Source organism: Cynocephalus volans, chromosome 8 (genome assembly GCF_027409185.1).
Source record: "Cynocephalus volans isolate mCynVol1 chromosome 8, mCynVol1.pri, whole genome shotgun sequence".
Lineage (NCBI taxonomy): Eukaryota > Metazoa > Chordata > Mammalia > Dermoptera > Cynocephalidae > Cynocephalus > Cynocephalus volans.
Window position 1 is genome coordinate 41,325,788 of NC_084467.1, and position 23,333 is coordinate 41,349,120.

A 23,333-nucleotide genomic window follows, 5' to 3' on the forward strand; every position below is an offset into this window, starting at 1 on the left:
ATATACAGAAATCAACATTACTTCTATCCACAAGCAATGAGCAATTGGAAATCAAAATTAAAAACATAATGCCTACTATAGTAGCATCAAAAATGTGAAATATGAACTGACCACCACCAAGATGGCCAACTAAAGATGCCCAAAGATTGTCTCCTTCACAAAGAAGAACGAAAATAACAGAAAAACAACTGCACTTCCAGTAGAGTGAATAAGAGATAACACTGGAATTCAGCAAGAAAGTGATAAAAACCCTCAGAGGCACAAAAACTTGAGATGGCAGCATAAAGAGTAAAGAAAATGGTAGCATGAAAGGAAAGCAAAACGCCCACTTAGATTGGCTCAGGGACTACCCACTGTAGAGAAAAGGAAATGGTAGATCCCCAGAAGTCCTCATTACTGCCAAGAACACCTGCAATCCTAGATACAGGAGAGAGGAGAGCCCCACAATATTCGTGGCCCCTGAGACAAGTATAGGGAGCTAGATGGAGTCCAAGTGACTACATTGCTCCAAGGAGAAATACACATTGATTCTGTCACCTCACACACACATCTACAACTGGAGGAGTCACTGTACTCACTGCACAATCCCCCGCCCCCAAGACCTGAGAATCAGGCTGCCCAGAAGCCCACTCCTAACATATTCACACCACTTCCTCTACAAACACTTTCAGTCTACACTACTGAGGTGCTCACTAACACCACTGACATTGATGATAGCCAAAGAAATCACATTAAGACTACACTACTATGCCTACCCAAAACCAAAGACAAAGTACCCTAAATGACTGACACTATAGGACAAATCTTTAAAAAAAACACCAAAAGAAAACTCTTTACTTACAAAAGCTACTCCATAAAATTGGACAAGGCAACTGTTCCACCAGATGTGCAGATATCAACATAGGGACACAGGAAACTTGGAAAAAAACAAGGAAACATGACACCTCCAAAGGAATATAATAATTTTCCGAAAACAGATCTCAGTGAAAAGAAAATCTATGAAATGCCTGCAAAGGAATTCAAAATAATAATACTATGAAAACTCAGAATGATTTAAAAAATACAGATAAGCAATTCAACAAAATCAAGACAACAACCCATGATCAGAATAAGAAATTCAACAAAGAAATAGATACAAGGCAAGCAAACAAAAATCTTGGAGTTGAAAAATTCAATGCATTAAATAAAATACAATTGAGAGTTCAAACAGACCAGATCAAGCAAAATAAATAAATAAATGTTGAACTTAAAAATAGGTCTTTGAAAATAACCCAGTCAGACAAAAGGAAGAGAAGGAGAGGAGAGAAAGGAGACAAGGAAGAAGAAGGAGAGGAGAAAGAGGAAGGCGAGGAGGGAGAGAGAGAGGGAGAGGGAGAACGAGAGGTAGAATGAGAAAGAGAGAGAAAGGAGGTAAGGAAGGATGGAAGAAAGGAGGGAGGGAGTCAAGAAAGAAAGGAGGGAGGGAGGGAAGGAAAGAATAAACCAATAGGACTTATGGGAAAAAGTAAATAAAAATACTTGCATTATGAGATTTATACCAGTGGAAGAAGAGATAGAAAAGGTATAGAAAATCTATTTAATGAAATAATACAGGAAAACTGTCTAAGCCTTCTAAGAGATATAAACATCCAGATTCAGAAAGCTCTTAAATCCCCAGATAGATTCAACCCAAATATTTCCTCTCCAAGGAACATTAGTCAAACTGCCAAAAGACAAAGATAAAGAAAGAATTTTAAAAACAGCAAGAGATAAGTATCACATCACATATAAGAAAAACTCCATTAGACTAACAGCAGATTTCGCTGAAGAAACCTTTCAGAATAAGAGAGCATGGGATGATATATTCAAAGTATTAAAAGAAAAAAACTGCCAGCTAAGAATATTAAATCCAACAAAGCTAGCCTTCAAAAATGAAGGAGACAAAGTCTTTCCCAGACAAGCAAAAACGGAGGGAATTCATCACCACTTGATCAACCTTACAAGAAATGGTTAAGGGAATGAGTCCTACATCTAGAAGTAAGAGGAAAATACTTACCATCATAAAAACACGCAGAAGTATAAAACTCACAGATAGAGCATACGCACAAGTAACAAAGAGAAAGAAATCAAACCTTATCACTGCACAAAAGCACTAAACCACAGAATAACCAAAATATGAGGGAAGAAAAACAAAAAATATACAAAACGACCAGAACACAATGAACAAAATGACAGAACTACATCCTCACCTATAAATAATAACCTTGAATGTAAACAAGGTTTCTATTAAAAGATATAGACTGGCAACTTTACTGTAAAAAAATCATCATCATCATCATCATCATCCAGTTAAAAAATGGGCAGAGGAGCTGAATAGACATTTTTCAAAGGAAGACATACAAATGGCCAACAGGTACATGAAAAAATGCTCAACATTGCTAATCATTAGGGAAATGCAATTCAAAACCAGATCGAGATATCATCTCACCCCAATTAGAATGGCTATCATCAAAAAGTCTGAGAATAACAATTGCTGACAAGGGTGTAGAGAAGGGGGAATGCTTCTACACTGTTGATGGGACTGTAAATTAGTATAGCCATTAGGGAAAACAGCATGGAGGTTTCTCAAACAACTACAGGTAGAACTACCATATGATCTAGCAATCCTACTTCTGAGTATACACCCAAAGGAATGCAAATCATCACGTCAAAGGTATATCTGCATGCCCGTGTTCATTGCAGCTCTATTTACAACAGACTGGCTGAATGGGTTTTTTTTAAAGTCATAGCTATATGCTGATTACAAAAAATTCACTTCACCTGTAAAAACACACATAGACTGAAAATAAAGAGGGGAAAAAATTTTCCACAGCAATGAAAACCAGAAATGAGCAGGAAGTAGTGTCTTAGTCCATTTTCTGATGCTTATAACAGAATACCTGAAACTAATTTATTGAAAAACAAAATGTATTTCTCACAGTTCTGGAGGTTGGGAAGTCCAAGGTCGAGGGAGCACATCTGGTGAAGGCATTCTTGCTGGTAATGATGTCTGCATAATGCCAAGGCAATACACACTACAATGGTGATGAAGCAACAGCATACTACCCTAGGTATCATTTACTCTTCTTATAAAGCCACCAGTTTACTCCCACAATAACATATTAATCCTTTAACCAATTCATCCATAAATGGATTAATCTATTCATGAAGGGAGATCCCTCATTACCCAATCCCTTCATAAAGACTCCACCTCTCAATATAGCCATATTGGGAATTAAGTTTCAACATGAGTTTTGGGTGGGGATAAAGCACATTCAAACCATGGCAGATAGCTATACTTAATATTGGATAAAATAAGCTTTAGGTTAAAAACTATAAAAAGAGACAAAAATACCATTATATAATGATAACAAGATCAGTCCAGCAAGAGGATATAATGACTGTGAATGTATACATGCACTCAATACTAGAGCACCCAGATACATAAGGCAAATATCATTAGATTTAAAGGGGGAGATACATCCCAATAGAATAATAGTTGGGGACTTCAACATCCCACTGTCAGCATTGAACAGGTCACCTACACAAAATATCAATTATAAAAAATTGATTTCAACTGCTCTATAGACCAAATGAACCTATGAGACTTTATGGAACGTTTCATCCAACAGATGCAAATTGCACATTCATCTCATTAGCACATAAAACATTCCCCAGTATAGACCATATATTAGGCCACAAAACAAGTCTCATCAAGTCGAAGGTATACCTGTTCCCCAATGTTCATCGCAGCACTCTTTACAATAGCCAAGAGTTGGAACCAGCCCAAATGCCCATCATCAGATGAGTGGATACGGAAAATGTGGTACATCTACACAATGGAATACTACTCAGCTATAAAAACGAATGAAATACTGCCATTTGCAACAACATGGATGGACCTTGAGAGAATTATATTAAGTGAAACAAGTCAGGCACAGAAAGAGAAATACCACATGTTCTCACTTATTGTTGGGAGCTAAAAATCAATATATAAATTCACATACACACACACACACACACACACAAAAAAAAAAAAAAAACGGGGGGAGGGGAAGAAGATATAACAACCACAATTACTTGAAGTTGATATGACAAGCAAACAGAAAGGACATTGTTGGGGGGGAGGGGGGGAGGGAGAAGGGAGGGAGGTTTTGGTGATGGGGAGCAATAATCAGCCACAATGTATATCGACAAAATAAAATTTAAAAAAAACAAATAAACAAATAAACAAAACGATACTGAGAAAAATGAACAACAACAAAAAAAAACAAGTCTCAAATTTTTTTAAATGGAAATCATATAAAGTATCTCTTCTGACTACATGGAATAAAACTAGAAACCAATAACAAGAGACACTTCACAAATGGCACAAATACATGGAAATTAAACAACATGCTCCTGGATGACCATTTGGTCAATAAAGAAATTTTTAAAGATTTTTTTAAATTGAAGCATAATTGATTGTACATATTTTGGGGGTATCAGTATTTGTGTACAATATGTGATGATCAAATAAATGTTATTAGTGTGTTCATTACTACAAACCATAATTAGTTTTTGTGTCCCTAACCCAATTCGCCAAAAAAATACAATATCTAGGAATCAATTTAACCGAGGAGGTGAAAGATCTCTACAATGAGAATCACTACTGAAAGAAATTAAAGAGGACACAAAAAGGTGGAAAGTCATTCCATGTTCTTGGAGATGGAAGAATTAACATTGTGAAAATCTCCATACTACCCAAAGTAATCTACAGATTCAACGCAATTCCCATCAAAATGCCAATGACATTCTTCACATAAACAGCAAAGAAAATCCTAACATTCATATGAAACAACCAAAGACCCCTAATAGCCAAAGAAATCCTGACCAAAAAGTAATAATAATAAAGCCAGAGGCATAACACTGCCTGACTTCTAATTATGCTACAAAGCTATAGTAACCAAAACAGCATGGTACTGGCATAGAAACAAACAGTTGGACTAATGGAACAGAATAGAGAACCCAGAATCAACCCACATATTTACAGCCAACTTGTCTTTGACAAAAGCAGCAAGAACATACATTGCAGAAAAGACTGCCTCTTCAATAAATGTTGCCAGGAAAATTGGACATCTATATGCAATAAAGAATTTTTTTTAAAAAATTAAAATTTCTTACAACAAATGAAATAGAAAAGGAACATACCAAAATCTATGGGACACAGCAAAAGTAGTACCAAGAAGAAAATTTAAAAGCAATAAATGCCTATATTAAGAAAGTAGAAAGATTTCAAATAAACAACCTAACAATGCACCCCCAAAGAACCAGAAAAGCAAAAAGAAAACAAACCCAAAATTTGTAGAAGGAAAGAAATAAAAAAGATCAGAACAGAAATATACAAAATAGAGATTTAAAAAATACAAAAGATAAAAGAAACAAAAAGTTTTTTAAGAATATGAAAAATATCAACAAGCCATTAGCTAGACTAAGAAAAAAAGAAAAAGAAAAAAGAGAAGACCCAAATAAATAAAACCAGAAACAAAAAATGGGACATTATAATTTATACCACAGAAATACAAAGGCTCTTTCAAGACTATTAAGAACAACTATCTGCCAACAAATTGGAATACCTAAATGAAAAAGATATAAATCCTTAGACATATACCACCTACCAAATTTGAATGAGGAAAAAAGTAGAAGACCTTAAGAGACCAATAATCAGTAACAAGATTGAATCAGTAATAAAAATTTGCTCCCAACAAAGAAAAGACCAGGACCAGATGATTTCACTGCCAAACTCTGCCAAACATTTAAAGAAGAATAAACATCAATTCTTCTCAAACTAGTCCAAAAAATACTAAAGAAAGAAATTTTTCTTAACTCATTCTGCAAGGCCAGAATGACCCAGATACCCAAACCAGACAAAGACACAATAATAAAAGAAAACTATAGGCCAATATTCCAATGAACATGGATGCAAAAATCCTCAACAAAATACTATCAAACTGAATACAACAGCATATCAATAATATTATTCAATATAATCAAGTGGATTTTATTTCTGGGATACAAGGATGCTTTAACATATGCAAATCAATAAATGTAATACATCGCATCAACATAATGAAGAACAAAAACCATATGATTATCTCAATACACACAGAAAAAGCATTTGATAAAATTTAATGTGTCTTCATGTTAAAAACTCTCAACAAATTAGGTATAGAAGGAACATAACTCAACACTATAAAAACTATATATGACAAACCCACAGCTAACATCACACTTAACAAAGCAAAGTTGAAAGCTTTTCCTCCAAGAACTAGAACAAGAAAATAATGCCTACTTTCACCACTCTTATTCAACATAGTACTGAAAGTCCTTGTCAAAGCAATTAGGCAAATAAATAAATAAATATATCTAAAAAGGCATCTAGATTGGAAAGTACAAAGCCAAATAGTCCCTGTTTGCAAATGACATGATCTAACATATAGAAAAACCTAAAGATTCCACAAAAAAACTCTTATAACTGATAAATGAATTCAGTAAAATTGCAGTATAAAAAAATCAACATACAAAAATTAGTAACATTTCTATACACCAATTATGAACTAGCTTTAAAAACAAGAAAGTGATCCCATTCACAATAGTCACACAAAAAAATATAGAAATAAATTCAACTAGGGAGGTGAAAGATCTCTACAATAAAAATTATAAAACTCTGATAAAAATAAAACTGAAGAGGACACAAAAAAATAAAAAGAAATTCAGTGTTCATGAATTGGAATAATTAATATTGTCAAAATGACCACACTACCCAAAGTGATCTACAAATTAAATGCCATCCCTATCAAAATACCAATGGTATTTTTCACAGATACAGAAAAAAAAAATCTTAAAATTTGTATAAATCTACAAATGACCCCAAACAGCCAATGCAATTCTGAGGAAAAAGAGGAAAGCTGGAGGCATCACACTACTGGGCTTAAAACTATACTACAAAGCTATAGTAACCAAAACAACATGGTACTGACACAAAAACAAACACAAGACCCGTGAAACAGAATAGAGGACCCAGAAAAAACTCCACATATATACTGTCAACTGATATTCAACAAAAGTGCGAAGAATATACATTGCGAAAAGGACAGCCTCTTCAATAAGTGGTGCTAGAAAAAATGGAACTCTATAGGCATAGTAATAAAACTATCTTTCACCACATACAAAATCAGCTGAAAGTGGACTAAAGACTTAAATGTAAGACATGAAACTATTAAAAGAAAACATAGGGGAAATGCTTCAAGACATTGGTCTGGGCAAAATTTTTATGTTAAGACTTCTAAAGCACAGGAAACAAAGGCAAAAATAAATAAATAAGACTACATCAAACTAAAAATCTTCTGCACAAAAAAGGAAACACTCGACAAAGTGAAGAGACAACCTGTAGAATGGGAGAAAATATTTTCAATCTTACAAGGGATTAATAATCAGAATAAACAAGGAACAAAAACAATTCAAAAGCAACAAAACAAATAATGCAATTTAAAAAAAAGCTCAACAAACACTTTTCAAAGAAGACATACAAATGTCCAACACATATGTTTTTAAAAATGGTCAACTTCACTAATCATCAGGGAAATGCAAATAAAAACCACAATGAGATATCATCTCAACACCTCAACACAGTTAAAATAGCTATTATCAAAGGCATAAAAAAATAACAAATGTGGGCAAGGATGTGAAGAAAAAAGAACTTTATACACTGGTGGTGGGAATGTAAATTAGTGCAGCCATTATGGAAAACAGTATGGAAGCTCCTCAAAAAACTAAAAACAGAACTACCATATGATCCAGCAATCCCACTCCTGGGTATTTATCCAAAAGAAAGGAAATCAGTATGCCAAAGGGATACCTGCAACCCCATGTTACTGTAGCACTATTCACAATAGCCTCTAAGTGTTCAGTAGAAGAAAGTCACACATCTCTCACTTATATCAAAAGCTAGAAATGATTAAGCTTAGTGAGGAAGGCATGTTAAAAGCCTAGATAAGCCAAATGTTGGGCCTTTTGTGGCAAGTTAGCCAAGCTGTGAATGCAAAGGAAATGTTATAGAAGGAAATTAAAAGTCCTACTCCAGTGAACACATAAATAATAAGAAAGTGAAACTGCTTTATTACTGATACAGAGAACGTTTTATTGCTCTGGGATAGATCAAACCAAGCACAACATTTCCTTAAGCAAAAGCCTAATCCAGAGTAAGGCCCTAACTCTCTTCAATTCTGTGAAGGCTGAGAGAGGTGAGGAAGCTGCAGAAGAAAAGTTTGAAACTAACAGAGGTTGGTTCATGAGGTTTAAGGAAAGAAGTCATCTACATAAGATAAAAGTGTGAGGTAAAGCAGCAAGTGTTGATGTCGAAACTGCAGCAAGTTACCCAGATCTAGCTAAGATGATTGAGAAAGATGGCTACACTAAACAACAGATTTTCAATGTAGACAAAACAGCTTTACACTGGAAAAGAAAGCCATTCAGGACTTTCACAGCTAGGAAGGAGAAGTCTGAATGCCTGGCTTCAAAGCTTCAAAGGACAGGCTGACACTCTTGTAGGGGCTAATGCAGCTGGTGACTCTAAGTTGAAACCAGTGCTCATTTACCATTCTGAAATCCAAGGGCCCTTAGGAATTATGCTAAATCTACTCTGCCAGTACTCTAAAAATAGAAAAACAATGCCTGGATGACAGCACACCCATTTACAGCATGGTTTACCGAATATTTTAAACTCAGTGCTGATACCTACTGCTCAGGAAAAAAAAAAAAAAAAAAATCTTTCAAAATATTACTGCTCATTGGCAATGTACCTAGTTACCCAAGAGCTCTGATGGATATATATATTGTGATTCGTGGGAGAAGATCAATATGTCAACATTGATAGGAGTTTGAAGAAGTTGATTCCAACCCGAATGGATGACTTTGAGGGGTTTGAAACTTCAGTGGAGGAAATAACTGCAGATGTGGTGGAAGCAAGAAGAGACCCAAAATTAGAAGTGGAGCCTGAAGATGTGACTGAACTGATGCAGTCTCATGATAAAATTTTAAAGAACGAAGAAAGCGAGTGATTTTATGCATGAGCAAAAAAAGTGGTTTCTTGAGATAGAATTTACTCCTGGTGAAGATGCTGTGAACATTGTTGAAATGACAACAAAAGATTTAGAATACTGCTTAAATTTAGTTAATAAAGCAACAGTAGGGTTTGAGAGGATCGGCTCCAATTTTGAAAGCAGTTTACTGTGGGTAAAATACTATCAAACAGCATCTAATGCTACAGACCAATCTTTCGTGAAAGGAACAGTCCATCAATATGACAAACTTCACTCTTGTCTTAAGAAATTGCCACAGCTACCCAACCTTCATCAACCAGCACCCTCATCAGTAAGCAGCCATCAACATCAAGACAAGACCCTCCACCAGGATAAAGATTATGACTTGCCGAAGGCTGAGATGATAATCTTTATTACCATTTTTATTAGCATTTCTTAGCAATAAGGTATTTTTAATTAAGGTATGCACACCCTTTTATACACATAATGCTATCACACATTTAATAGATTACAGTGTAGTATAAGCATAACTTTTATGTGCACAGGGAAATCAAAAACTTCCTGTGACTCACTTTATTGCGATATTCAGTTATCACTGTGGTATGGAACCAAACCCACAATATCTCCAAGGTATTCCTGCACATGAAAAAATTCTCCCTGCATATGAAAAATTATATGTCATCAAGGAAATGAAAACTAAAATGATGAGACATCACTACATACTTTAGAATGGCCGAAATCCAGAACACTGACAACAGCAAATGCTGGAGACAATGTAGAGCAACAGGAACTCTCATTCATTGCTGGTGGCAATACAAAACTGGTACATCCACTTTGGAAGACAGTTTGGCAGTTTCTTACAAAACTAAACATGCTTTTAGGATACGATCAAGAAATCACAATCCTAGGTTCTTACCCAAAGGAGTTGAAAACATGTCCACACAAAAACTTGCATGCAAATGTTTATAGCAACTTTATCCATAATTGACAAAATTTGGAAATAACCAAAATGTCCTTCAGTAAGTAAATGGATAAGTAAACTATGGTACATCAAAATAACGTCATATTATTTAGTACTAAAAAGAAATGAACTATCAAGCTGTGAAAAGACATGGAGGAAACTTAAATGCATACTGCCGAGTGAAAGAAGCTAATCTGAAAAGGCTACATATTGTATGATTACAACTATATGATATTCTAGAAAAAGAAAAAACTGTGCAGCCAGCAAAAAGATTAGTAGCAGCTAAGGGTTAGCAGGGAGGGAAGGAGAAATCCTTTTTGGAACACAGAGGATTTTTAAGACAGTGAAACTATTCTGTATGACATTATGATGGTAGATACATGTCATTATGCATTTGTCCAAACCAATAGAATGTACAACACCAAGAGTGAACCCTAATGTAAACTATTGGTTTGGGTTGATAATGATGTGTCAATGTAGGCTCATTACTTGTAACAAATGTACCACTCTGGAGGGAGATGTTGATAATTGAGGAGGCTATGCCTGTATGAGGGCATGCTGTTAACAGGAAATCTTTGTATATTCTGTTCAATTTTTTTGAGAACCTAAAACTGATCTGAAAAGTAAAGTCTATCGAAAAAAAAAAAAAAAGACAAGCCACAGACAAGTAGAAAGTATTTGAAAATCACGTATCTGATAAAGGTCTTATACCCAGACGATTAAAGAACTTTCAAGATGCATTTTTTAAAAGTAAACATCCACATTAAAAATATTTAAATGGTTTGGAACAAACATTTCACCAAGAAAGATATACAGATGGCAAATAAACACATGAAAGAAAATTCAACAACCTTAGGTATTAGGGAAATGCAAATTAAGATCCCAGAGAAGGGGCTGGCCAGTTATCATACTTGGGAGAGTGTGGTGCTAATAACATCAAGGTCAAGGATTTGGATCCCTTTATCAGCCAGCTGCCAAAAAATAAAATAAACAAACAAACAAACATGTTGTTAAAAAGAGATTAATTTGCCATACTTATAAAAATAAATAAAACGCCAGAGAGATACCACTATACATCCATCAAAATATCTGAAATTAAAGATTGCATAAGTGTTGGTCATCACATCTGCAACTTGTACACTGTTGGTGATAATGTAAAATGGTACAACTGGCACTGCCCAGAGAGGCCTAAGAGCCACTGGGCCCATACCATCTCACTCCAGTTAGGATGGCTAATATCCAAAGGACTGAGAATGATAAATGGTGGCAAGGTTGCGAAGAAAAAAGAACCTTCATACACTGTTGGTGGGAATGCAACATGGTGCAGCCTTTATGGAAAATGGTATGGAGGTTCCTCAAATAATTACAGATGATCTACCATATGACAGAGCTATTCCACTGCTGGGAATATACCCGGAGGAATAGAAATCATCATGTCGAAGGGATAACTGTACTCCAAAGTTTACTGCAGCACTGTCAAGCTCTGGCTGGGTCTGGAGCTCACAGACCGCTCAAGCCCATTGTCCAGACTGGGTCACAAACCCTTCACAGAACAGGCTGGGTCACCAGACCCCTCACACACCAGGCTGGGTCACCAGACCCCTCATACGCAGGTCTATGAGCTAGGTAACCAGCCAAAAGGTCCTTGGAGCCATAGGTTGGAGAGCATGGCCACGTGGAGCAGACGCCCAAGGCAGACACCAGCCAAGTCGTGGCACCACGCATGCACACTAACTCCATGCACTCATAACTTATTTACAAAGAATGCACCACACCACCCCCAACCGGATGGGCAGGTAAGGCGGCCTGATTAAATTATTCTATTTTTTCCAATAAGCACTATTTACAATAGCCAAGACTTTGAACCAGCCCACATGTCCATCATCAGCTGAGTGGATAAGGAAAATGTGGTATATCTACACAATGGAATACTACTCTGCTATAAAAAAAAAAAAAATTGAAATACTACCATTCATAGCAACATGGATGGACTTAGAAAAAATTATGTTAAGTGAAATAAGTCAGGTGCGGAGAGAGAAATACCACATGTTCTCACTTATTTGTGGGAGGTAAATAAATAAATAAATATACAAACAGTGGAGGGAGCAGTAAAGAAGTCACAACAATCACAACAATTCCTTGAACTTAAGATAAGTGAACAGATATGATGTTGATGGTGGGGAGAAGGGAGAAGGAGGGAGGAAAGAGGAATTGGTAAAGGGACATGAAAATTAACTACATTGTATTTTGCTAAATTAAAGTTTTTTAAAAACTACAACCATTTTATAAATAAATAAATAATTAATTAATTAAAATGGTACAATCACGTTCAAGTTTTTCAAAAAGTTATAAATATATCTACCATGTGACCCAGACATTCTACTCCTTACATAGCTACCCAATAAAAATTAAAAAAGACTTCTGTAGAAATGTTCACAGCTGCTTTATTTGTAAAGACCCAAAACTAAAAACAACCCAAATGTCTATCAACAGGTGAGTGGATAAACAAATTGTCTATATCTGTGCAATTTCTATCTGGCAATAAAAATGAATGTTATTATTGATACCTGCAACAACATGGACAGATCTAAAAGTAATCATGCTGAATGAAAGAAGCCACACAAAAAGAGTTAATAGTGGATGATTCCTTTTACGCAAAATATAAAATGCAAATTAATCTGTAGTTCAGAATGCAGATTAGCGGTTGCCTGAGAATGAGGTGGTAAAGATGGAGGGACAGCAGGAAGGGATTTACAAAAGAGAACGAGGAAACTTTGGGAATGATGAATATTTTCATTGTCTTCATTGATTCAGTGCTAGAAATTGCAATGACACATTGCATCCTAACTTCTAAAACTCCATAGACATTGGCAGAGATAGGAAAAGTTCTGTGTATTCTCAACATTTGGAGAATGAGAGAATCAAGTAGTTATGGTTCTCTTCTTTATCCAGAAAAGCTCAACAGATAAAAATGAAATCAAGCTAAAAACGGTGCACATGAGCTTCCCCACTGTAGAAACAGGATCACCGCCATACCACAAATGATGCCTCTTGGCACATACTGGGTTTGGATAAATAGCTCTTCGCTACAAGTCAAATAAGAGAAAACTGTTAATTTGAGGCTTATGAATTAAAGTGGCAAAAAAAAAAAAAAAAGGAAAAGGTTAGACCACTCTGAAACTCACTGGAAGATTTTAACTCTAAAAATTATTTACTAAAGTATGCAGACAAATACAGAAAATGTTTGGCACAATCAATAGAATATAGTAAGATATGGTAGGGCAGAGACAGCTAGCTGTTCATCATAATTTCATGTTTCCCATCCATAGTGTAGTTTATGCCCACCTAGGGCTACATTTCCCAGAGACTCCTGTATGGAAGTGTTGTCATGTAACTACACCTTCTTAATGGAACATGAGTAGATGGTACTTCTAGACTAGAACTTTTAAAAGTAAGTGGGAGGGTGCTGAGGCCCTTTATGAGATAGTAAAGCCACAAAATTAAAAGCTCCTGAATCAACACATGAAGGATAGCCACCTGCCAACCAGGAATCTGCACTGGGTTACTTCACGAGTGAGAAACAGAACTCTTGGTCTCACCCACTGAAATACTGAAGTTGATTTATACCAGCAATTAGTAGTACCTTAATTGACACATGTGGCCTCTACAAAACATGAACAAAAAAGCCACTAAGATTTAATAACCTGATGGGAAATAACAATAGAATGAGATATAAAAGTAGAAATGGGAGAAAAATATTATGGTATCTAAAGAAGTAAAAGGAAATGAAAATCGCAAATAATAGTGTTAAAATATCCATTGGAAATAGTAAAACAAGAGAGAGCAAGAAGCAATATCGCTTAAATATAACCAATAAAATAAAGATGAAAATTGAGAGTAATCTTCCTGAATACAGAAGAAAGGAGAAAATAAATTAGTTTGAAGCAATGAGAGATACTATGATACTGAGGGCAGAGAACAGAACAGGAATTATAGGTCATTCCAAGAAAGAAAACCAGAATCATTCAAACAAAAGTGATAATGAAGACATAACTGAAGAAAACTTACAGAGCAAGAGAAAAGCCCAAGTTTGCAAATTATTTCTGATAGAATTAATGGAATGAGACCTACATGGAAACATATTCTGGCAATACTTTTTAATTACAGTGATCACTGAAAAAGAATTTACAATTATCTACAAAGGAATAGACATATGGCAGTTTTATGTTTTTCCTCTTTAAGATGAAAATGTCAGAAGTCAATGGAGCAATAAATGATGAGCACTGTCAGAAAAAGTTTGTCTCAAAAAATCATCCCGTTTTCTCCTCTATACCATACTGACTTATTTAAAACTACGATAATTACAGCACAGGTGTATGTTCCTCAGTAGACACCATATGCATTACATTTCCAATTTAGTCTTATAAAGCTAGTATGTATTTTCACAAAATGTTTTTCATTCATTAATTTTTTTTTAACTACAGAAGAACTAAGAATATCAAGATATTTCTCTACCTGTTTGATATTTCAAAAACATAGCTAACCTGTTATTATTAATAATAAAGTATTGTCAAAATGAAGGATGACAATACTTTCTGATCAAGTCAAGAGAATATGTTAATCACAAAAACTTGACAGTGAATAACAACACTTTTCCTCAAAATCTCTTTTTCAGATTGTTATCTTTGGCTCTGATTCAGTGTGTCCCATATTTCCAAAAGCTTACTACAGAAAAACAGTGTTGCTTTTAGTTAACAATATTAGCCATGGATATACAAGGAGCCTTCGAAAAGTTGATGGAAAGATTCTTATTATCTTTTAATTCTACTTTTCCACAAACTTTTTGAAGTATCCTCATATACTAACAATATTTTTACTGCAAACTTGATGACAATATAGTGCAAAGCAAACAGTATTAAATGTGTTGGAATACTTAGAGAAATTGAGAAGTTTCAAAAACAAATTTAGGGCACTAGGTGCTTGCTGTGGATTGAATGACTGCCCAAACTCATTGAAGCTTAATCCCCACTGACAGTGTTAATAAGAGGCTGGGAAATCCTATTATGGTAATTGAAAGGTGGGGCCTTGAAAACGTGATTAGATTGTGAGGACTGTGTTTACTAAAACAGATTAATCCATTGATGGTTTAATGGTGGTCATGGGCACAGTTCTGAGGGATTTAAAAGGAGAGACAGTGAGGTGGTTATTCAGTCCCTCTCCCCCTCCCTCTCCCTCCTCTCCCCCCTCCCTCTCCTTCTCCCCACCCCTCCCCCTCCCTCTCCCCTCCCTCTCCCCCTCCCCCTCCCCCACCACCCTCCCTCTACTTCTCCCTCTCTCACGCTCTCTCTCTCCCTCCTTCTGTCTCTCCCTCTCTCCCACTCCCTCCCTTCTTCCCTCCCTCTCTCTCTCCTTCTGCCATCCTCACCATGTGACACCCTGAGTTGCTGAATAGAGTCACTAACAAGAACAATCCCCTCATTGGATGTGTTCTCCAGATTTTGGACTTCCTTGCCTCCAAAACTGTAAGCAATAAATATTGTTTATTTACAAATTACCCAGTTTCAAGTATTTCTGTTATAAGCAACAAAAATGGACTAAGCCAGTGCTATGTGCTAAATCTAATGAAAATGTAAATTCAGAAGCATCTCTTTCATACCGAGGTAAATATTTTGGTGAGCTGATGATATAAAATTCATGCAAGGTAGAAGTGATTTGTAAACATTAGTATGAGGGTGTCTTCAAAATATTCATTGGAGAATTTGTATTACCTTTTACTTCAGTTTTTTTCCATGAACTTTTTGAAATCTATAGTTACATTACTTTGGTAAAGTTATTTTTAAATAAAGATTAACATATTTTTTGAAATCATATAATCTATTGTTTAAAATATTTTGTCTATTTCCAAACAGAGCATCAGAAAAACTGTCATATTACCTCATTTATGATTATCTATGGGAATTAACCACATACAACCCTAATCCAAGCCAATGGTTACCATTCCTCCCTATAGTATCCTATAGCTCCAACAGTTCTAACAGAAATTGAACACAATAAAGCAATAATCAAGCTTAAAGCTGAGATAAAAATTGCCCAATTTTTTTTCCAGTTTCAACATAGGCATTGGAGACAGACAGTCCTGGGCTTGATGCCTAGTTCTACAAATTATATGATGCTATGTAAGCTTCAGTTCCTTTACCTGTTAAATAGAAATAATACTACTTAATACATAGTGTTTGCAAGGATTTATAATATCTATAAGATACCTAGTATAATGTGTGGCACATTCTAAGCAGTTAATACATTTACAGATACCATTATAATCAATAAGATAACTATTGTAATTGCAAAGATTCTCTATTCTGCATTTTTCTAAAAAGAGATCAAGGAAACCTATGTTCCCATGCAAAAAGATCTCAATTAACCTACCAAACCATAAATTTTGTTTGCATGTCTTATTTTTATTAGAGGATTTCTAAAAGGGACTCTCTTCATACATGAACAACAATTCTTTAAGTAAAATAATTTCAATGGTAACAATAAAAACCCAATGTCAGGTTTTTAAACTTTACTTTCTTTTTAAGCAAAATGAATCAACACATCCATCAAGTAAACAATTCTAAAACTGGATGCCTGAAGTCAATAAAATTGGTCTTCTCATTCATCTATGTCTTAAATTTTTTTCTGAAAAATAAGTAGCTCCTTGAGTGCAGGGACTATTATCTTATATAACCCTGTACACCCCATGCCTAGCAAATACCCTGCTTATATGAGGCATTCATACATATTAATTGAATAATGAGTTGAAAGCTTATTTACTTTAAATGGCTTTACAGATGGTCTATATCATTAAGTAACTACACCTTACAATACTAAAAATGATGATAGCTTAAATTTACTGGGGGCGTACTATGTACTAGTCGCTGTGCTAGGCATTTCACATGTATTATCTCATTTAACACTCACAGTAATTTTATGAAATAGATACTATCAGTATCCTCATTTTATAGATGAGGAATTGGAGTTACCAAGAAGTTAAGTAATTGGTCCACGGGCATACAGGTGGAGCCAAAATTTGAACTCAGGTAGTCTAACTCAAGAGCCTGTTGGCCTAACCACTATATTATAGTTGCCTCCAAAGCTCAATTTTGGTATAGAAAGCACGTCATTCTTGGAATAAAAAGACCTGGGTTCTTGACCTCTCCCATTCATTTACTTTTGAACTAAGGCAAGCCTCTCTTAAGCTTCAGTTGTCTCATCTGTAAGACGGGAATAAAAATATTTATTTCATAACTATTAAGAAGACAGTTGTGAGAAACAAACAATAGAATGCATGTTAAAGTACTTTACAAACTGTATATTCAGATACTGCTAAAAAGGCTTTCTGCTCTCCTTACCATATGCAGATTTATCCCTAAAATATTTAGAAGTAAAGGTAGGGAAAAAGGATAAGCACAAATATTTAAGGAAATACAGCATGGAATATAATTTTGTAGGCCTAGTAGGAAAAAAATACCATTCAGGAAATGTTCAAGAATAAACTTTTAAGTATCTGCATAATCCTTCAAAAAGTTTGTTTCTTGACTCAACATTAACAGAAAACAACCCCATCCCAATTTAGTGATACCAAGTTAAGCTAGAAATAAAAATAATGACACCTTAAATTTATATGCATAAGAGCTCTTTCAAATCCATTATTTCATTACTGTAACTCTGCAAGATAGAGTATTAATATAAGCGAGATTAAATATAAGGAGAGGAGTAAAGAAAGAAAGAACAGGGACATGGAAGACCAACAGACATGGGTTTTTGTCTTGTTTTGCCTTTTATTCTCTATGTGGCCATGAGTAAGTTACTTAACCTTTCTGAACATCAGTTTCCTTTTGTGTGAAATGAGAAAAAATATCAGTAATTAATGTGCTGTGAATATGCGGTGATGTAATTTATGTTAGGCACATTGTAGAACAAAGCCCATTTCAGGGATTCAGTAAATAGTAGTGCGGTTAACATCATTAGTTTATATAGCTGAATAAATTGAAGCCCCCAAGTAGACATAGCTTGTGTAAGATCACACATTAGTATGTAGAAGAAACATGACTAGAACTTCAATTCTTTATCTCTTACACCATTTTTCCTCTTACTCATTTTACTTCATCAAAAATAATGTAACTTTGTATTCTTTCTTTGCCAGAGAGAACTATAAAATGCTCATTTCCACTTAAAAAACGTTGAATTTTAGCTCCTATGAAATAATCTTAATTCAACATAGAGTGTTATTTACTAAAAGGTGTCCAGACAAGTTGGTTTTATATTGGAATGTTCATCTCAGGAAAAAAAAAAAAAAAAAAAAAAAAAAAACAAGCATCAGAAATAGAAATAATTATCAAGTCAATCTCTGGTTTGCTTATTATTGCAGAAACAAATTGAACTCTGCTCTAGCTTCCAACATGTAATTCTGATACTAATAGGTTCACATTCATTTCTCCTCCCTCTACCTGCTAACAGGATGCATTCTGTAATGGCATGTCAGAAACCTACCAGTAATGGTCTAATGTTTCCCTTAAACAGAACACTACTGTCTGTAATCACATCAGCAGTTGTCAACAGTTTACCATATTGAGGGGCAGACCATCAAAACGGCTCTGCTATGAAAATCAGATGTTCCGGGAATCCCACTCCCGTGTTAATTAGCACAATTATCAGTCCTCATGTTGCAGGAATCCGGAACTGAACTTCATATTTTGCCAAGCTAGCAACCAAGACATACACTGTTTTCCTAACTCTCCTAATAGGCAAGGAGGAAGACAGTATCTCCTTTGTAAGATACAGCTATTTTTTTGTTTTTCAGATCAAGAAAAAATTGGTTTGGGCTTTAGGAAATTATTGTGTCAAAACCAGGGCTATACTGGGATGGTGGGGATGGTGTGTGCTGTTATATCATCTCTCACCTTCTTTTTGTCAGAGTAGGGCTGGGCTGTTTCCTCATTTGTGCTGAAATCCTATGATCAAGGCAAAGAAGACACAAGAGTACTTCAAAAAGTGGAGAAGAAGAATTAAAAAACAATACGAATCTTTTCATGAACTTTCTGAAGTACCCTTGTACAAATATTAAATAAGATATTGTCTCTGTTCTCAACTAGCTCTCAGTGTAATGGAAAAGACAGATATGCAATGATCTTTACAACACTGTATGCTGAGAGGATGGGCACATAGATGGAAAATTAATAAAAAATGATCAAGTGATGAGGATGGAATCATTGAATACATACAGAAGGAGCTATATGAACAAACACAATGGAAGCAATAAAGGAGTTACAGTATGGTTAAAACCTAGTGGGAGCAGAGACAACAGGGTAGAAAGGTACAGAAAGCTCAACTCATGAAGTATCCTGCATGTGATTTTGAGAAGCTTTGACTTTATCCTGAGGGCTGATTAGAAGCTGGTAAGTGCCATGATCCAGTGTATGTTGAAAACTTTTCACCTCAGCTAATTCATATCGTGAAAATAAATTCATATGCCAGTGTGTGGGCTAATTCACATGACTATTGCCCCACAAACCAAAAATGTAAAACATATTATTGTTTTCTATATTAACATTCATTGGAAAGGAACAAGCTTTTTTTGTTCATTTGACTGTTCTTAATAACAGTGTTCTGTGAACTATAAATGTCATCTAGCTAAATCTATATGCATCAGAAATTGCAACAATAAAAAAGGGAAGGGAAGAGGAGAGAAAATACTGATTGACTAGCTATCTACCATATGACAGATATTGTGTTAGGCACTCTGAATATGTTATCATTTAATCTTCCTGACGAGGAAAGTATTATTACATCCAGTTTACAAATATGTAAACTGAACTTCAGAGGAATTAAGTTGTCCATAAATACACAGATATTGTTAAGATCTATACCTAAGATAATAAATCTCTAAAGCTTTTTCTCTTTTCACTATACCACTCAACCTCCCCGAAAAAGGGATGGGAAAGGAAGCGTACCAGATAAGGCAAGAGTCGGACAGGCACTGTAAAATGCAAAAATTCATCTGTATAGGTGCCTGTGCTGCTCTTCTCTATAGCATCTGTTTTCATTCAAATAATATGAAAAATAGATTTTTAGGTATGACATCAGGAACAGGTCAATGAATCCTCTCAGGAAAAAAAAAAAAAAGAACAAATAAAACTGGATAAAATTGCCAAAAACAACAATTTCAGCTCTCTGGAAATTGAGCAAAGGCCGTCAACAGATTGAGAAGCATTTATTCTTGAAAAGCCGCTAGAGCTCTGGGTAAGAATAACAGACGTCAGTGGTCTTCTTTCTTGGGGCTACTCCCATCCCACTCCCCAGCTCCACAGATGAGAACTGTAGTTTTAGCAATGTGGGGCTGAACATGAAAACCAGCATCTTTGCTACCAGAAAGGCAGACTTGATTTGAGACACAGGGATCAAAGCCCACGGCTTTGTGAAGTAGTGAATGTGGTAGAAAATGAATAAGGAAAGCTTACAGCTTTGTTGGTCTGAAGCCACAGTTTCAACTGGGTCTATGACAGAACAATTATAAATTTAGAGAGATCCTGGAAATGAAAGAGTCATTAGGAGGGCCGAAACAAAGTTAGCCACATATCTCTGGCTCACTGAAAAACTGTGAGCATGGGTTAGGAAACCTGAAAGAGGCTAGCAAAAAGTAAAAGCCAAGACAGACTTTAGAAATAGCTGCAACTCTGAATGGGATCTCAGTCCTCACACTGATCCATCCAGTAGCAAGAGGTGGAAGCCTTACGGACTTGAGGCAATTAAGCACAGGTGCTACACAAATCACTGGCTGACCACTAAGCAATGTAGACACAGAAGTGACTTATAGGAAGCCAGGTTAAAAAATAAAAATAAAATGTGATGCAGCTAAAGTAGTTCTTAAAATGAAATTTATAGGTTTAAATGCTTTATTAGAAAGAAAAAAATCTAAAATCAATAATTGAAGCTTCTACTTCAAGAAGATAGAAAAGAATAATATATCAAACCCAAAGTAATCAGAAGAAAGGAGATAATAAAGGCCAGCATGGAAATCAGTAAAAGATAAAACAGAAAAACAATAGAAAGTCAATGAAACCAAAATTTGGCTCTTGGAAAGTTAATAAACCCTTAGCTAGAAACCAACAATGAAAGAAAGGCATACACTTCTAAAATTAGTAATGAAAGCTAGGACCCTACAGAATTTAAAAAGAAAGTAAGAAAGAAAGTTTACCTCTCCAAACTCCAGTTTGTGTAGTTAGTTTCTCATCTATAGGATTTTGATGGTCTCTGTCCCAGGCTCTGGGTTTTCAGGTATCATCTTCCCAAACACAACTCAAAAGAGTTTCAATAAGTCATGACTTAAGTATTACCCTAACTGTAATTTCTATCCTCCTTTCAAATTTTACGGATTTTTTTTCCCAGAAATCAGTAAATTTCAACATCTTTTCAGTGAATATTTACAGAGCACCTTAATTGTCCATCTACTCTGTTGACTGTTGCAGACACCATAATGAATAAAAAAACCTCTGCCCGTAAAAGAAAGCTCACAGTTCAGTGGAAGAGCCATAGATATAAACAAATAATCACGATCCAGTGTGTTAATATCTGTTTTGAAATGCTACTGGGGTTAGGGGAGAGTGCCTAATTCTTCCTGAACAGGAGCCAAAAAGTGATATCTTCAGCTGGCACTTGAATGATGACTGTTTGATGATCACCTGAATTATCACCTGATGGAGAACGGAAAGAATTTCAGAAAAAGGGACAATTCTACGTAAAAGAGAATCATGAGCATCTGTAGCCCAAGACTATTTCCATTTAATATTCATAAAGTTCTAATTGGTGGAATGTAAAGCAAGCCCACCAATGACCGACCTATAAGCACCCGTGAAATGAGAAACAGCTTTTTCTTTTAGAACTCTTAGAATAATACCAGCAATGGAAGGTACTGAGATGTCTTCTCATTCAGCTCCCTTGCTTTTGACAGGTCAGCTGAGACTAGAAAAGTTAGGGATACTCAATCAACCCTTCATTTATTGATCATATCCTATGTTTAAAAGTCTTTGCTTTAAAGGGCCCAACATGAATCTTTCATGATCCTTTTTGTCCCAGATTGAGTCAAATACAAAATCAGATCTTCAGCTCAACTTTCCTAACTGCCCAGCCCATGCTTGCCATTTCTACTCTGCACAAAACTGGGCCCAGAAGAGAATTTTTTAAAAATATATTTTTTAACCATCCTTAGTTTGGCATGTCTTCAGGCAGGCTGATGAGACAGAGGAAGAAAACTCATTACCTGGTAACAGTCTATCTACCTACATCTGAAGACTACTATTTTCCAGAAAAAGAACTAAATCACCATTAAATGGTACAATTACAGTCTTTGAAAGACAGTGAGGTGTCACTGAAAGATTTGACTAATCACAACTTGATATAAAATTTGTCAAGCAGTAACCAAACATAATGTCAAGTCACAAAACAGTGCCACACATGCAGTTAAAATCATGATCTTCCTCACTCAATACTGATTTTGTTTATGACATTTATAATGAGCTTTTGACACTTGAGTGATAGCTACACTGAGATAAGAAATTAGAACACCTGGGTATTAGCTTTTCTTTAGCAAGAGGCACTGCTGAAGCTGGAATTACAAATTATTGATAACTAAAATGCTGTTAAGTATCTTGGAGATTTTAAGTTTTAGGCCTGAGGTGTAGGGGATAGAAGTCCCTATGGATCATCTAATCCACAGATTATTGTTCTGTTTTCCACCCAAGGGACAAAATACTCTCATGCAGGCCATCCCTAGAAGGGTTTGGGCTAGAACACAGATAATTGCATTTGAAAGGAAGGTCACATTGTTGGCATCTTTCATGAGATTTGGCATAATCATTAAAGAAATTTTGAAATTAAATGTAAATGATTTAAGAAAATAGTAAGTCGACCCCATGAGTCCACACCCTACTCCAAAGAAAAGGAGCCATCTTAGTCTGCCAGTACGTTAACTGTAGCAGTGACTCTTAATATTGGGACCATACTTCCTGAGGAGAAAGAATATACCAAACCATCCACAGGTAGGAAGAACATATGAGATTTGAAAAGCATCCTCCAGGGGGCATCCACCTTCCAGTTGAGAATCACTAATATAGACGAACCACTTAAAATCAAAGATTAGGAAACTGAGATCTGGAAGAACAAAGTGATTTGCACGAAGTCCCACTGTAAATTAGAGGCAAACCTAGCTAAGGATCTGTGCTTCTTGACTGAGA

At 35.4% G+C, this 23,333-nt stretch overlaps 1 protein-coding gene across 1 annotated transcript in view; it reads right to left on the reverse strand.

Annotated features, from left to right (window-relative positions):
• Positions 1-23,333, reverse strand: part of AGBL4 (AGBL carboxypeptidase 4) — a 1,343,713-nt gene that overhangs the window by 1,126,988 nt on the left and 193,392 nt on the right. The window lies entirely within an intron of this gene.